We start from the raw sequence: 14,170 nt of genomic DNA, 5'->3' as shown, positions 1-14,170 counted from the left end.
CTGAGATTAAGGAGAGGGGCACACACAAGCACCTCATTGATGACTTATAAAATGCTTCCTGTGTTGCCAGCATTTCAGTAGACACGGAAGGATTCAATGACAAGCAAAATCAAAATGATCCTTGCCTTTTGAGAACTTATAGGACAACTTGATACAGCATTAAAATAACTAGTGAAAAGTGTAAATGGTTTTTAGATTATTGTTTTCTCTATGCTTCCCAAAGTCCGATTATGGAATAGAATCAAGACAAAAGTGATCGCTTTCTCCATTTAGCCCTACCACGTTAGGGTTATCTCAGATTGAGAAATGCGATTCACTGGGCTTCATGTTCACTTCTGCCTGAGAACTCCCATCAGTTTTTCATAACAATGTGTATATTAGAAATTCATGTAACTTAAAAATCATCAAAAATATGACTTTGTTCAATTCCAGGCATTTGGCTTATAGGACGAAATATGGGCCCCTTGTGAGGAGCTAATATCAATTTCTATGAGGAATGTGTAAGGCATTTGTGTATCCTGATAGGAGGCGGCAAGCTTTCTCATGTAATTGATTTCAAAGAGTGGTGATAGTTCCTGTAAATCTGGGATAATATAGACCAGGTCCTTTATAGATCTGAACACAAAAAAGCAATTTAGTAAATTGTGATCTAAGTCAGGGATTGACTTTTTTTTTCTGTAAAAACCCAGAAGTAAATATTTTTGGTTTTGCAGGCCACATACAATCTCTGTTGTATAGTCTTTTCCTTCTTTTATTTTTCTTCAAAACCTTTAAAAAGCTCACAGGATATATAGAAAAGAGACTATAGGCCACATTTGACCCATCGGGGTTAGTTTGCCTACCCTTGATCTAAGTTATCAAAGTCATGCATTTACTACAGTGGAATGCAATTGAGCTTAAATGCAGAGAATAGTTATTTTCTTCCTCTTTGTATATACATTTAAATTCAGCAATTAAAATATCTATTAGGTATCTTCTTTGTGAGAACTCATCTCTGGACTTCTTTTTAACATGAGAAAAATAAACTTCTTACTTATTTAAACTTCTTTGTTCCAGCTCATCGGGATGCAGATAGGTTGGCTCACAAGAACAAATGTCTGTGAAAGGTTATTCCAAGGACCAGAGGCAAATTGAATCATAGAACCAAGATATGAAAGTTTGAACAACAGAAAATAATTGCTATCGCTGGAGCAAAAGACTGTGAGGGGGACGATGAATGAGAGAAGTTGAAAGTCATGTTGACAGCAAATCATGGAGGACCATACATAGCAATATAAGGAATTTGGGCTTCATTCTGTTATGAATGGGCATTCTTTGATTTCTTTTCTGGCAGAAAATTGACAAGATGAGATGTCATAATTTGATTTAGGATGATGCTGATGGCAGCGTGTATGGTAGACTGGAAGTCAATGAAAAGACTACTATTAGAGAAAATCTTTGGAGCTTTTTAGTAGTAATCTAGTAGAGAAATACTGATGAGAGTAGAAGTATGGATGGAAGTGAAGGGAGATGGGCATGAGCAATGTTGCAAAGATATGTTTTACACTGTCTTTCAGCTTCTGTTCTCATAAGAAATTATTTCATCTTTGGCTGTTTAAGACCAATTTAGGAAAGAGAATGAGTTTTCCCCCAGTTTTTACAAAAAGATAATACTTATATGAGTTTGCTTAAAAATAGCAATTACCATAAACTATTAAATGTGATCATGAAGTGCAGTCAGAAACCAATTACTTATATGAACACCTGTATATTTGCTAGGTGAACAGTTATGCTAAGTTTTCTTCTTAGCATAAGGCAATGCTTCTTTAGTGGGTGACAAGCAGACAAGATAGGGAAGATTCAGATTCCTTAGTAAATAAGCATCAAAACAAGTGATGGAGAGACCAGGGGCAAAATAGCAGCAGGAAAATTGTATATGTGTATTCTATTTTATTTATCTTGTTATTCTTTTTATATATTACCTGATCTATTTATAAGCTGATGGATAATTCACTTTCTGAAGTTGCTTGCTAATTTTCACAGGCAAAAGACGTCTTAAAATATCTACACATAAAAAATAAATACACCCATACACTTCCCAAAAAATGAACAATAAAACAAGCAAGCAAACAAAAATTCAACAAATGGTGCTGCAATAACAGGATACTGACATGGAAAAAGAATGAAACGTGACCCCTGCATACACCAAAAAATAAAAAATACACATAGTTTGAAAGTTTGTCTTCTTTATGGTGAGACATATATTCCTTTTAAAATACATTTTTGGCAGGCCACGGTGGTTCAGCAGGCAGGAATGCTTGCCTTCGATGCCAGAGGACCCAGGTTCGATTCCCGGTGCCTGCCCATGTATAAAATACATTTCATGTAGTGCCCTTGCACTGAATTCTCCAAACAAAAGAGGATGCATTTCTTCCGTAACATTATAAACAGATATTATAAATTGTAATCATGTATCCATTTCATCCTATCTTTTCTCTACGCTAAATGCACTCAGTTTTTCTGACCATTTTTCAAATCGTGGAGAATCAGGATTCTGCTCCTTTCAGAATGTTCAGCCATAATTTCTCTCCAGTTTACCAATATCTCTCAAAATGTGGGACCCTGAATACAAAGTACTATAGCTGTAAAACTTTAGTTATAGAGGACAGAAAATTTAGTACTTTATAAGAGGGAAATGTAAATATCTGGAAGAATTATCATTTTCTTTTTAGCTTGAGGGTTTGGAAGAACAGTGGTAACTTATCTATGGGATCTTATGAAAGAGCAACCAGTTTGGTTATATGATATATTGGTTTTAATATAGACAGTGAGGTTGCGATGGTGGCAGGAATAGAGGAAGTAGTTGTGTAGGAAGAAGAGTAACAGTTTACATTTACTCAAGCTTTCTTCATGCCAGTCACTGTTCTAAGTGCTTCAACTATCATTGAATCTTCATTACAACCTAATGAAAAAACTACTGTAATTGCCAGAAAAGCAGCAGATGAAAGAGATTAGGAGGTTTCAACATCTAGATGTCAGTAGAACACATCTCACGTTCTTTGAGGAAGCAAGACAAGACAAAAAGTAAGTCCTTCTCATCTATTTTTATCATTACGCTTCCATGTGCATCTGTGTGCATCCTAAATTCTGTGTGTATCCTAAACTCATTTTCGATAACATGCTCATTAATGAATGTGAAATCATTTTTGGTTGAAAGGATTTTTTTGTACAACCTGAAATCTGTTGTACAAATTTAATATTTAAAGGATACCCCATTTGAAGGGTACATTTTCCATCACACTTAACGTGCTGAAAGAAGGTACCGTGCCCATGTCACTTCTATTATTGGTACATTCATGCCAGTAGACGCCTACATCAACAAACACTAATTCCATTCCAGTCTGCTACTTTGAGTTTCCCCCTCTCTTTTTTTCTCTGTTGTATTCTCTTTCCTTCTTCTACCTATCAGATTTAACCTAAAGAGGAAAGAGCGGATTTCCAGAAACTAGGGAATCCTGACACTCTTTTTTTCAACCCACCTGATGAAATGGATATCCTGAAAAAGGTATTCCAAGAAGGGTGGAGATGTAATGGCCTGGCAGATAGGAGGCTTTTCAAAGCGCAAGGGAGAGTGTGGAAGAACTGGAACGACTGGGGCGTTGCTGAAGTTCCATTATTTGGGTATCTATGAAGGAACTTGGCAGGTCACTTCTATTGACAATCCCTTTCTTACCTTTGTGACAAGTGTGAATGGTAATCCAAACAAAGCCATAGCAAAGGGAAAATAATTTACCACCTTAACTTTTCTTGGCTTATTTAAAGCTCTACTGAGTAAATGTGATGGAAATTAAAACAAACAAAAAAATCTATCACATGTCCTCAGTATTTAAAAGCAAATTATTTCTGAAAACACTTTCACTTGTATGTGAGTATGGTTTGTTGAAATCTGTTTTTCAAGTTAGCGCATTTGACTTGTTAGAATTGCACCCTTTTGAAGCATCATGCCCTTTCAGCTATTTAATAAGCTATTGTATTCCTATAAAAAAGAAAAATAGATACTCCTGACTATATAACTTAATCAGTGGGACTGTTGGGCCTAATTGACAGTGCCTATAAAATGAGGAGCTTAAATTATTTTGTGCTTAATTAGTTATTCTCCTTCTCTTTACAATTTAATTTCATTTACAAAATTTCAGATTGATTTTGTTGGGAAGGAGTATTTTTGCTTGACCTGAAAAATTGGTCTTGGATTTTATGGGGGATTTCTATCTGTTAAGATAGATTTCTTTTTCATTTCATATCATCACATGATGTGTTTTCTTTCCTTGCTAACCCACTTACTATGTTTCTTCTTCAATTTTGTTTGGGATTCCTTGGGAAGAGAAGAATTTCCTTGTTCAACCATTTGGGTGAATATTTCTTTTTGCACTGTGAATTTGTACTTACATTCTTAACTTACATCTACCATGAATCAGACTGATATCTCATAATGTAACCTATTGGATTGACAAACCCGAGTCTGTGTCTTTAGCTCCCACTGAACCAGCAGTGTGCACTTGGACAACTCACACTCAACATCTCTGATCTTCCATTTCCCCTATTAAATGAGGGTGCTGAGCCTACTATTATTTCACAGGTTGTTTCTTTCTGGCTCTAAGAACTCTAATTCTAAGTTCCCTTTATTTCAAAGATCAATGCATAAGCTAATTGTCAGAGCTATGTTCTTGATTTTCCAAACAGTGCTGGAGAAATCTAGTGGCAAATTTTAAGTTTATAAAATTAAGATAAAGAAAAAAAAGACAAAATTTACATCTATCACTAAAGTAGGAAAATCTCTAAAATTCAACAATTTAGTAGTCCCTAAATTAATTTTAAGTACAGTTACTATACATAAAATTAAAATTGACATGGATGAATAATTTGTATATGAGAAGGCTACTGCATCTACTAGGGCATTTATCCCATACCCCATGAAAATTTGCCAATACCTGACTGTATTTCTAATGAAAGACAAGAACAGGTGAATGGTTTAGAGATCCATGCTGTCAAATTACAGCATCTGTTAATTATTATCTTGTCTTCCTCTGAGTAGGGTATCAGACCTACTATCCTATAGCAGGATCCTCTGATGTGTTTAGCCTCCTGTTTCTAAGAGGTTGGTGAGGAAAATAATAAAAATGCAAGTAATATGCAAATTGAATATGAATAGGTATATGTGTATAGGATGTGTGCATAAACTATTACTTCAGCACTTACCATACTCTAATACTCTATTGAATGCTTTCCATGTCGTAACCTTATTTAATCCTCAGGAAAACCCTATGAGATAGATAGCATTCACTTCCATTTTACAGATGAAGCTGAGCTTAGAGAGGGAAATAACTAAGTAAAAAAGCACAGGAATTAGGAATCTTCACCACTATGTAGAACTACATCACAGAAAATGCATGACTGAATAATTTTACAGGTAATAATTTCAATTTACTGAAAATATACTATTAAAGGAGTAGTTAAATCTCAAGATTGCGCAATGTTAGTTGACTTCACCATCAGGCATTTCAGCTTTAAAGGGAGAAGGCAGGAAGAAAGGATGCTTTCCAGGCATTACACCACAGAGACTTCAAAATTATTACTATTCTTTTATATTTCAACCTTTAAATCATAAATCTCAATTTTCACTTGGTAATGGTAGAGGTAAACCAGAATGTAATTTTCGTGGTCTGAACTTTAATATAGTTTGAATACTCATGACACTACTTATGTCCCTTGAACTGAGAGATTTTCTTAACTTGATTTAATAAGTGGCTAAGATATTTTATGATTCATGAATATATTTTCATGTGAATAATAAATTCTATAAAATTGTTAGAAAGAACAGTTCATTCTCTCGAGTAGGTCAGCCATTTTGCCTGTTTTCTTGCTTAAAGTATCAAATATTTCCCAAACACTTTCTTCCTAAATTATAAAAAGGAAAATTTGAGCTCCATTCCAGAAGAATTACCACATTTATATGGGAGCTCAAATGATCCACACATTCATTTATTGATTATAATGCAGAGTACTGGATCTAGATTTTAGGGTGGTTTCTACATTCTTTGAATCAGAACATGTATTCATTATGAGTAATCCCATATTTTAAATCAAATCTATTAAAAATCCCTATGATCTCTCTTCTTGAGCTCTATTTAGGGAACAAAGCAATCGAAAGGATACACAATGGTCTTACTTGGCTAGTATTGTAAGGAAGCGTGTTGTGTTCAGCTTCTGGGGCTTGACAAAGAATCAAGGTATGATATACCGTCACCTTTCCTTGGATTGGGTTGTGGATTATTCAAGGAATATACCAAAATTCAGCCAGAACCACTTCCACCCTCCACCCCCAACCATACAGTCTGCTCTTTAGACAATATCCCCTCTGTCTGCTCTGACGAAGTTCTGGGTCAGTTTAGGGACTGCAAAGGAATTTGATTACTAAACTGAACCAAACATGATTGGGAAAGGGAAGCTGCCAAAGAGCAATCAGAGCCACTGCATTCCAAGTCTATTCCAAATGCCTGATGGACTATCCCTGTCTCAGCCCACATGGCAGTGAGATACATGTGACCGGAGTTCCAATTGGTCGCCCTCCCCCACCTCCAAGCCACAGACCTGAATACACCAGCCTTTCAAATAAAGCAAAGTTGAACTCAGCCATACCTGTTCTCAGATGCGCTTTAGGCACCAAACCATTCACAGCTTAACCAAGGAAAGAAAACATCAGCTTCAGTCCTGTATGTCCTTTGGCAGGGGGATCCTCCTGATGCCAATCACATTATGGGATTGATCTGTCCCTGTTTCCCAGACCTCTGATGTGGAGCTATTCCTTGGAAGTCTTCCTGCTACTGGCAGCTGCGCTGTGGCCCTGCCCCCAGACACTGCTGAGGTTTGCAAATGAGGAAGGATGTCCCTATCTGAAGGTGTAGCAACTCCTATGGGGAGCTTGGTGGTTTAAAAAAACAAAAAGCAAATAGCATTTACAGCCTAGGGGGGAAGCAGTTAGCAAGATAAAATACTTTTCTACAGGTGCTGAAACCACAAAACCCAGGTTCTCTGTGCAAAGCATTACCCAGTTTAGAATCTTTCCTGATAGGAGGAAGAGCAGTTTTCACCTGTCTTGTATCCTGTCCCTGGGCCAGCAGTAGTAACAGGGGCACATGAACACCTGTTCACAGTGACAGCTGTTTTATGGCAAAACTCACTGGGCCAAAAGACATTGAGATGTTCAATTAATAGGGAGGAACTTCCAGTTTGCACCTGATCAAGGATGAAGTGGTATCTCTTTGCCTCTAGTCTATTCCCATAAAAGCCTTTCTGGGGGGAGCTTGAGAGGTTGCAAAGCGCAGGAGGGAAGCATGAATGGGGTCCTCCTGAGTCCAATATCCGCCTTTCTGTGTAGCCGTAGCTGCCAGGGAGCATGGGACTTCTCTGAAGGCCTCTGGTTGCCCAGGAACTTGACTCACAACACGCAGCCCTGAAGACAACAAAAGGGAAAGGCCAGAGTGGTCAGTGTGCCGACGATCCAGAGCCTGGCTGCCCGGCATTCACTTGGGGGGTGCTATGGGCAGAGGGAGGGCTAGGGGGGCAGGGCTCGGGCCCTAGTACCTAACATGGTCCAGATCATGTTAAAAGATTGGCTGCTGGTGGCAACCAAAGTCCAGGAAAGAGACACAAGGAGCCCTCTGCCACCACCTCCCACCAATGCACCCTTCTGAGAAACACGGGAGACAACTTCAGCCTGCAACTTGTTGCTTCTTGCCAGAAGGGCTCACTTCTGAGAGACCCAGACAAACAGGAATGAAGCAGCTAACCACAGAGAGAGAAAACGAGGACAAACCCTTTGGCGGTTTCCTCGCTATGATTTCTTTGCCCAGGAGGACCACCTTCCCACACTCCCGTAACGACGGCGTCCCTTTCCTCAGTGATGCTCTTCTGCTGGTTTCACAGTAAAGTTTAAACTCTGTTCCTGAACTAATCCCCTCCTCCCCGTACCTTTCGCCAAGTCTCCAAGTCTAATTGCTGACTCCCAGTGCTCAGTGGAAATCACTGCGTGTTTTGGTTCCCACATGCGGGCAGGGTGTGTGTGTATGTGGCATGCCTGTGGTAAATGCCGCCAGCGTGCTCAACCCGTAGCAACTGAGGCTCTAAATATGCCAGAAACAATCAGCTAATTATATTTTCTAAATTCAGATGACCTAATTGAATTACATGCCACCAGTTTTTGTTCTGCACCTTGTGCTTTAGTAACAGTGCCTGGAATACATTAGGCAAATGCGGTTCCAGCCTTGAGGAATTTGTTGGGAAAAAATGTATTTTGTGTCCACAGGTTCTGGTGGGCTGAATAAGTACAACAAAATAAAATGAACAGCAAACAACAAGCAAATAAGCCTGTCAAATTTTGAAACCTGTGCATAAAGAATCAATTCCAACATTTAAAACAAAAAGCAGAGAAACGAGCAAAATTCTGCCCTAGACTGTAAGAAACTTCTTCGAGATTGAAAGAGAAAAAATGACTAGCTCCTTGAGAGCCCACTGCCATCGCTGTTAACCCTTCACAGGCTTCAGCTTGTTTTCATGTAGGTGCTCTCAGTACAGTATCCTGGGAAACAGCAAACAATATTAATATTCTGAATGCTGAATAGAGAGGATAAAACCATGGAGATTCATTGACTGTGGAAGGTCATAAAACGTGCAAGAGGCACCAGACCCAGTGTTGTTGAGGCTTTGCCCATGTGTCTTTAATTCCCTGGAAACCAATGACAGTCATTTTATTATCCGTGGTGACAAGACCTGTGAGCAAGGAGCAACCCCAGTGCAGACACTGCAAAAGCATTCAGTCTGGCTAGGCTGTCCCTTGTAGAAGGAGCACTTGCTGTAAGTGGGAAGCTGCCCTAAGTACTTCCAATTTCAGATATTGTGAATAATAAATATCAGTAGTCATTTTGCTAACCACAATTCATAGCCAAGCTATGAATTTTTAGTAGTTTGGTTTCCAAGGTACCTGGCTTTTGAGGGTTTTACTCCAACAGACCTGGGTTCAAATCCTCACTCTGCCATTTTCTAGGTGTGTGATATGTCAGTTTGGTATCTGCAAAATGGGGAAAAAATAAACCTATCTTATAGATTAATTATGTAAGAGATGCAAAAAGGATTTACTAAATTCTGAGTCAATAAATAATAGCTATTAACATTATTTTACTTGAACCTAAAAGAGGGGTAGTAATATAGCCCCGATTGTTCATTGTTAAGATAATTTATTTATTTTATATCTCCTCTCAGTGGAATATGAGCTCCCTGAGGGCTTTGGGACTTCTTAGTGTCATTCTAAGACCAAGCAAGAGATGCTATAGAGGGCCCACTCTGGCCCTCATCCTTCGGCCTCTCCCCATGGGGTGAGTTATCTATAAGAACAAGGACACATGCACATCTAGAGTCTACACTATCCTTCCATTCTAGATAATACTTGGAAATTTTGGACCTCCAAAGACCTGTGTGTACTTCCAGGGTCCATAAGTGTCCTGTTCCCTTCCTTCAATATACTGAGGCTTTTCTGTATCCCTGGTACATATATTCCTAGGGCCAAGGGGCAGTCCCAGGGCAGCCCTGTGTATGTGTGTGTGTGTGCGTGCGTGTGTGTGTGTGTGTGTGTGTGTGTGTGTGTGTGTGTGTGTGGTGTACAGATAGTTGAAGCTTAACTGTGCGTGCTGGAGCATCCACATGTGTTCACACAAAGTCCCTTCCAGTGTGAGTAAAGCGTGGGATGGTTGAGAAGTGGAGAGGACTTTGGGCCTCAGACGAAAGGCTGGGGATTGGAGTTTAGGGACAGGCTCTCCCTCTCCTGTCATATTCTGGTACAGAACAATAAGGAATCTGAAAATTCTAAATTCAAACTTGGCTTTCCAGGTTATTATACAGGTATTTTTTTCATGGTTGGAAGATAGAACATATTTTATTCAATTGTTAGGTTGATTTATAAGCAATGGTGTGCTGGTAAATATTTATTAATTAGATTTCTGAGAAAATACAGCAACTTAATTTGTAGTGTCTGCCATTACTGTGGTGTAAATGTTCCTACGTGGCCAATTCAAACTACCAGTACAACACCACTGAGTATGAGGTTGAGAGGAAATGTGTAAGTTGACTCTCATGCACCTACAGGAGCTACCTCCAGCAAATCACTATTTATAATTTTAAATATTTAGACATGTGTGTTTTAGTTGCTAATGCTGCCAGAAGAGCAATATTCCAGAAATGGTTTGGTTTTTATGAAGGGTATTTATTAAGTTACAAGTTTACAGTTCTAAGACCATAAAAATGTCCAACCAAGGCATCCAGAGAAAGTTGACTCAAGAAAGGCCAATCTGGGAAGGCTTGTGGCTGGCATCTGTTAGTCCTTTGGCTTCTGGTTTCAAACATTTTCCCTGGGGGAGTTTTCTTTCTGCATCTCTAAATGTGTTACCTCTGAAGTTGTTTTCCAAAATGGTTCCCTCTTAAAAAATCCCAGAAAATGGATTAAGACCCCCCTTTGAACAGGCAGAGATACATCTCCATGGAAACCACCTAATCAAAAGGTCCCATCCACGATTGGGTGGGTCAAATCTCCATGGAAACAACTTAATCAGAAAGATCCCACCCAAACGAAAGGTCTGCCCCCACAACATTGTATTAGGATAAAGGACATGGCTTTCTGTGGTACATAACAGTTTCAAACAGTGGTATTTTGGTTTCCATTTGTATTCTCACCCTGGGTCCCCCAAATACTAATGATGGGCCCTAATGTGGAGAAAAGCGCCAGTATATAAGAGGTCCTTAATAACTATTTCCTGAATAAAAGCACCTAGTAGTTCTGTGCTTTTGTTCATTCACTATAAATTTGTCTGTACTTTACATGGTTCTTGACCTAAAGAGGGCGTGTGTGTGAAAACATCTAGCACAGTTCTTGGCACCTTATATCCAGTCAATAAACATTGATGAAAGAGTGAATAATAGGCATTCAATAAACTGTAATTTCTTTTTTATTATCATATTTTGGAGAAGTTCAAGGTTTTTAGTTTAAGCTGTTTTGAGGTGTCTGTAATTTTATGCAGTTGTCCATGGGTCAAGACAAATGCTCATTTATGTTTTGGTTTTCTGGGAGATTCCTTTGGATGGACAGCTCATTTTCCTGAGCTTCCCAAGAGAACATTGCTCACACAATGTTACTCATTTTAGAAAGTTTGGTAAAATTCCATTTGGCTGCACGTCTGTTATCTGAACTTAGGAGAGGAAAGGCTGTTTTTTATGCTCTAACTTTGTTCAAGCTTTATTTTGTGCCCTGGAATAGAAGAGAGAAAAATGGCTTTGAATTAACACTTCAGATTTACCTCATTTCATATGTTGTCCTCAGTGAGGAATGTATTGAATTTTTAAGATGAACACGTAAGAAAAAAGAAACTGTAAAAGATTCTGTGGTGGCTTCTCATTGAACTTCACCTTAATGATAGGTGATAATTTCTACTTGAAATAATTTTCACCATGATCATATTCCATTGGTTGATAATTTGTATACTTAATATAAATGTTGTTCTTTGTTTTTATAATTACAGATAGCAGATATTTCACTTTTCATGAGGATTTTTTCTTCTTCCAAAAGTCTTTCAGTATTACTACCATGTTCTCAATGGGCCATTTCCCCCCTCCTCAATACTTTCAGAACAGTTAAATAGACTTTTTGTGTTACACAGTACCACCAATAGCCTTTTGTTTTACTTACTGATTTTTAAGAAGAAGTAGCTTTGGGGAACACTAATTCTATAAAACCAAATCCCTAGGTAAAGAATTTCTTTTAAATATAGTGGAGACTTGGGATACTTCCATTCTACTATCAAAAAATACCTCTTTCTCCAAAAGAACTACAGAAAGCAAAGTGGTATGACTGGGCCACAAAACTGTTGAAAATTCAATTGTAAGGGCTACTGAATGAAAACCCAGTTTCGTCAATATGGGCATCAACTTAAAGGCAGAATCTGGGAAAACTGTCAGTAAATTTAGGAGTGTAATTGTTTGGAAGAGGCTTAGACATTTTCTAATTCAATATTTTTTTCACAGATGGTAAACCTGAGATACTTCTAAGCTAAAGTAAAACCAGACATCATCAGGGGACACTCTAGAGAGTTTCATGTTTATATTAGTCAGAATGGGTTGGGTTATAGTGCACAAACAAGTAACTCCAAAATCTTCATGGCTTAAGATAATTGATGGGTATTTCTCACACACATGGACATGTTCATCATGGGCAGGCAGTGGGGAGCTGTTCCATAAGCTTAGATATCTAGATTGATGAAGCCGCTACTACTGGGACTGGCCCCACCTGCTGTGACAGAAGGATTAGCAAGCATGGCTAATCATGTCTAGACTTTAAAACATCCACTTAGGAGCATCTCTTATCACTTCTACTCAGGTTTAGTTAGTCAAGCACATCAATGCTCACATATCCCTTCAAGGAGAGAGGAAACTGCAATTATACTGTGTTCTGGGAAAGAGGGAAACTGGAATATTTTTGACTAGTCCAAATATCTGCAAATCCTTACATTCCTACAGTCATTGACAATTTTCAACTGTGTAAACTTACAGATAGTAAGCAGGTAATACACCAAGGAATAATACAACTTTAAATGATAGGGCATTGTTTTTGTATAATTAGAAATTAGAAAATGTAATTATAGAAAATGATTATGTGCTTGAATGGCTGAAAAGTTTCTTCCATCCTACGGACCACGCAGTCACCTGGCTGAATTAATTATGCTCAAGCTGTTGCAGGGTAAATGGTATTAAGATATCTAAGGAAAAGATCTGTCAGAAGGTGAGGAAACACTGAAAATCAAGAATCAGACAAAGAAAACAGTACCCTTCAGCACCAGCCCAAGGATTTAGCTTTGGGGTTAGACGCATTAGGCTCTGAAACACATTTCCAATAACATTTGAGACCTGCAAATAGTTCTCGCACACCAAGACATTTTTGCATAAGAAAAAAATCTTCCATAGATATTTTTTCTTAGGAGAGAATGTTACCCTCAAGCTAATATAAATATGAAAGGGAGAGTTCTCATTGTAATTGAGCAAATTGACCTCTAGATTATATACTTCAGTTTGGACATTTCAAGTTACTGTTAAGTGACATCAATTCTGAGAGATTGGCATGTTTCTGGATATGCACAACCAATACTTGACTATGGTAAGTTTACCTAGGAAATATTACTAGATGAGACCACCTACTCACTAGCCAATGAACTTCTCTTGGCAAAATCTAGCCTCCTCTCTCACCATCTCCTTTATCAAAAGACAGACCCTGCCTTCTTTGGTTGCAATTATCTTCACAGTATGATGTGAGAGGAACCAATTAAGCTCCTTCTTAATAAGATCTCTTCTCTCCCCAAAGAGCATAGTACAGTGGTAGCTGTCCCATTGATAGTGAGGCATAGCATCTCCTGGTTAAGATTTACTTTCTTCTCGAGATCTTTTCAAATGCAGATGCCTTTTAAGAGAGTATTACTTTGTTACTATGTTTATTGAGCATTTGCTGTGGGATAGCAACTTTACTCAGTGTTTTGCCCTTTATGTTGTTTAATTTTCACAAAAGTAAATGACACAGATACTATTATTATTCCCATTTTACAGATAAGGAAACAGAGGTTCAGAGACTTTCCCAGGTTTACTAAGCTAGTAATTAGAAAGGCTGGGACTCAAATCCAGTTCTGACACTTCATCACTATGTAAAAACACAGAGAATAAAAGTGCCTGGATGATTCATTCATTCATTCAGCATATTTTAAGAACCCAGCATGAATTCCTCAAGAAGCTCCTCAAGGATCTTTTATTCTATTGAGGGACAGTAGGTCTTTTAGTTTTCTAGGCTGCTTAAAATAGATACCATGAAATGGGTTGCCTTAAAAATGTAACTTTTTTAGCTTATAGTTTGAGGCCAAGAAAATGTCCAAATCAAGCATCATCACTGTAATGCCTTCTTCCTGAAAGTTGGCTGCCGGCAATCACTGGCTCCTCTGACACATGGTGAGGCATGTGGCAGCAGCATCTGTTGGCCTCTCCCTTCTCTTCCTGGATTTTGCCTTCAGCTTCTTGCTTGGTAGTTTTTTTCTCTCTATTCATTCCATTTATA

At 38.3% G+C, this 14,170-nt stretch overlaps 1 protein-coding gene across 2 annotated transcripts in view; it reads right to left on the bottom strand.

The window, feature by feature from the left end:
* BBOX1 (gamma-butyrobetaine hydroxylase 1) overlaps positions 1 to 6,850 on the bottom strand; it is an 82,331-nt gene extending 75,481 nt beyond the window's left edge. For both annotated transcript variants that reach the window (XM_077112276.1, XM_077112277.1), the window contains exon 1: positions 6,676 to 6,850. The gene's annotated coding sequence lies outside the window, so the exon portion shown is untranslated. The remainder of the gene's footprint in view (positions 1 to 6,675) is intronic.
* Between the last annotated feature and the right edge of the window lie 7,320 nt (positions 6,851 to 14,170).

This window comes from Tamandua tetradactyla, chromosome 8 (genome assembly GCF_023851605.1).
Source record: "Tamandua tetradactyla isolate mTamTet1 chromosome 8, mTamTet1.pri, whole genome shotgun sequence".
Classification (NCBI taxonomy): domain Eukaryota; kingdom Metazoa; phylum Chordata; class Mammalia; order Pilosa; family Myrmecophagidae; genus Tamandua; species Tamandua tetradactyla.
This window is presented reverse-complemented; position numbering and strand designations above follow the sequence as displayed.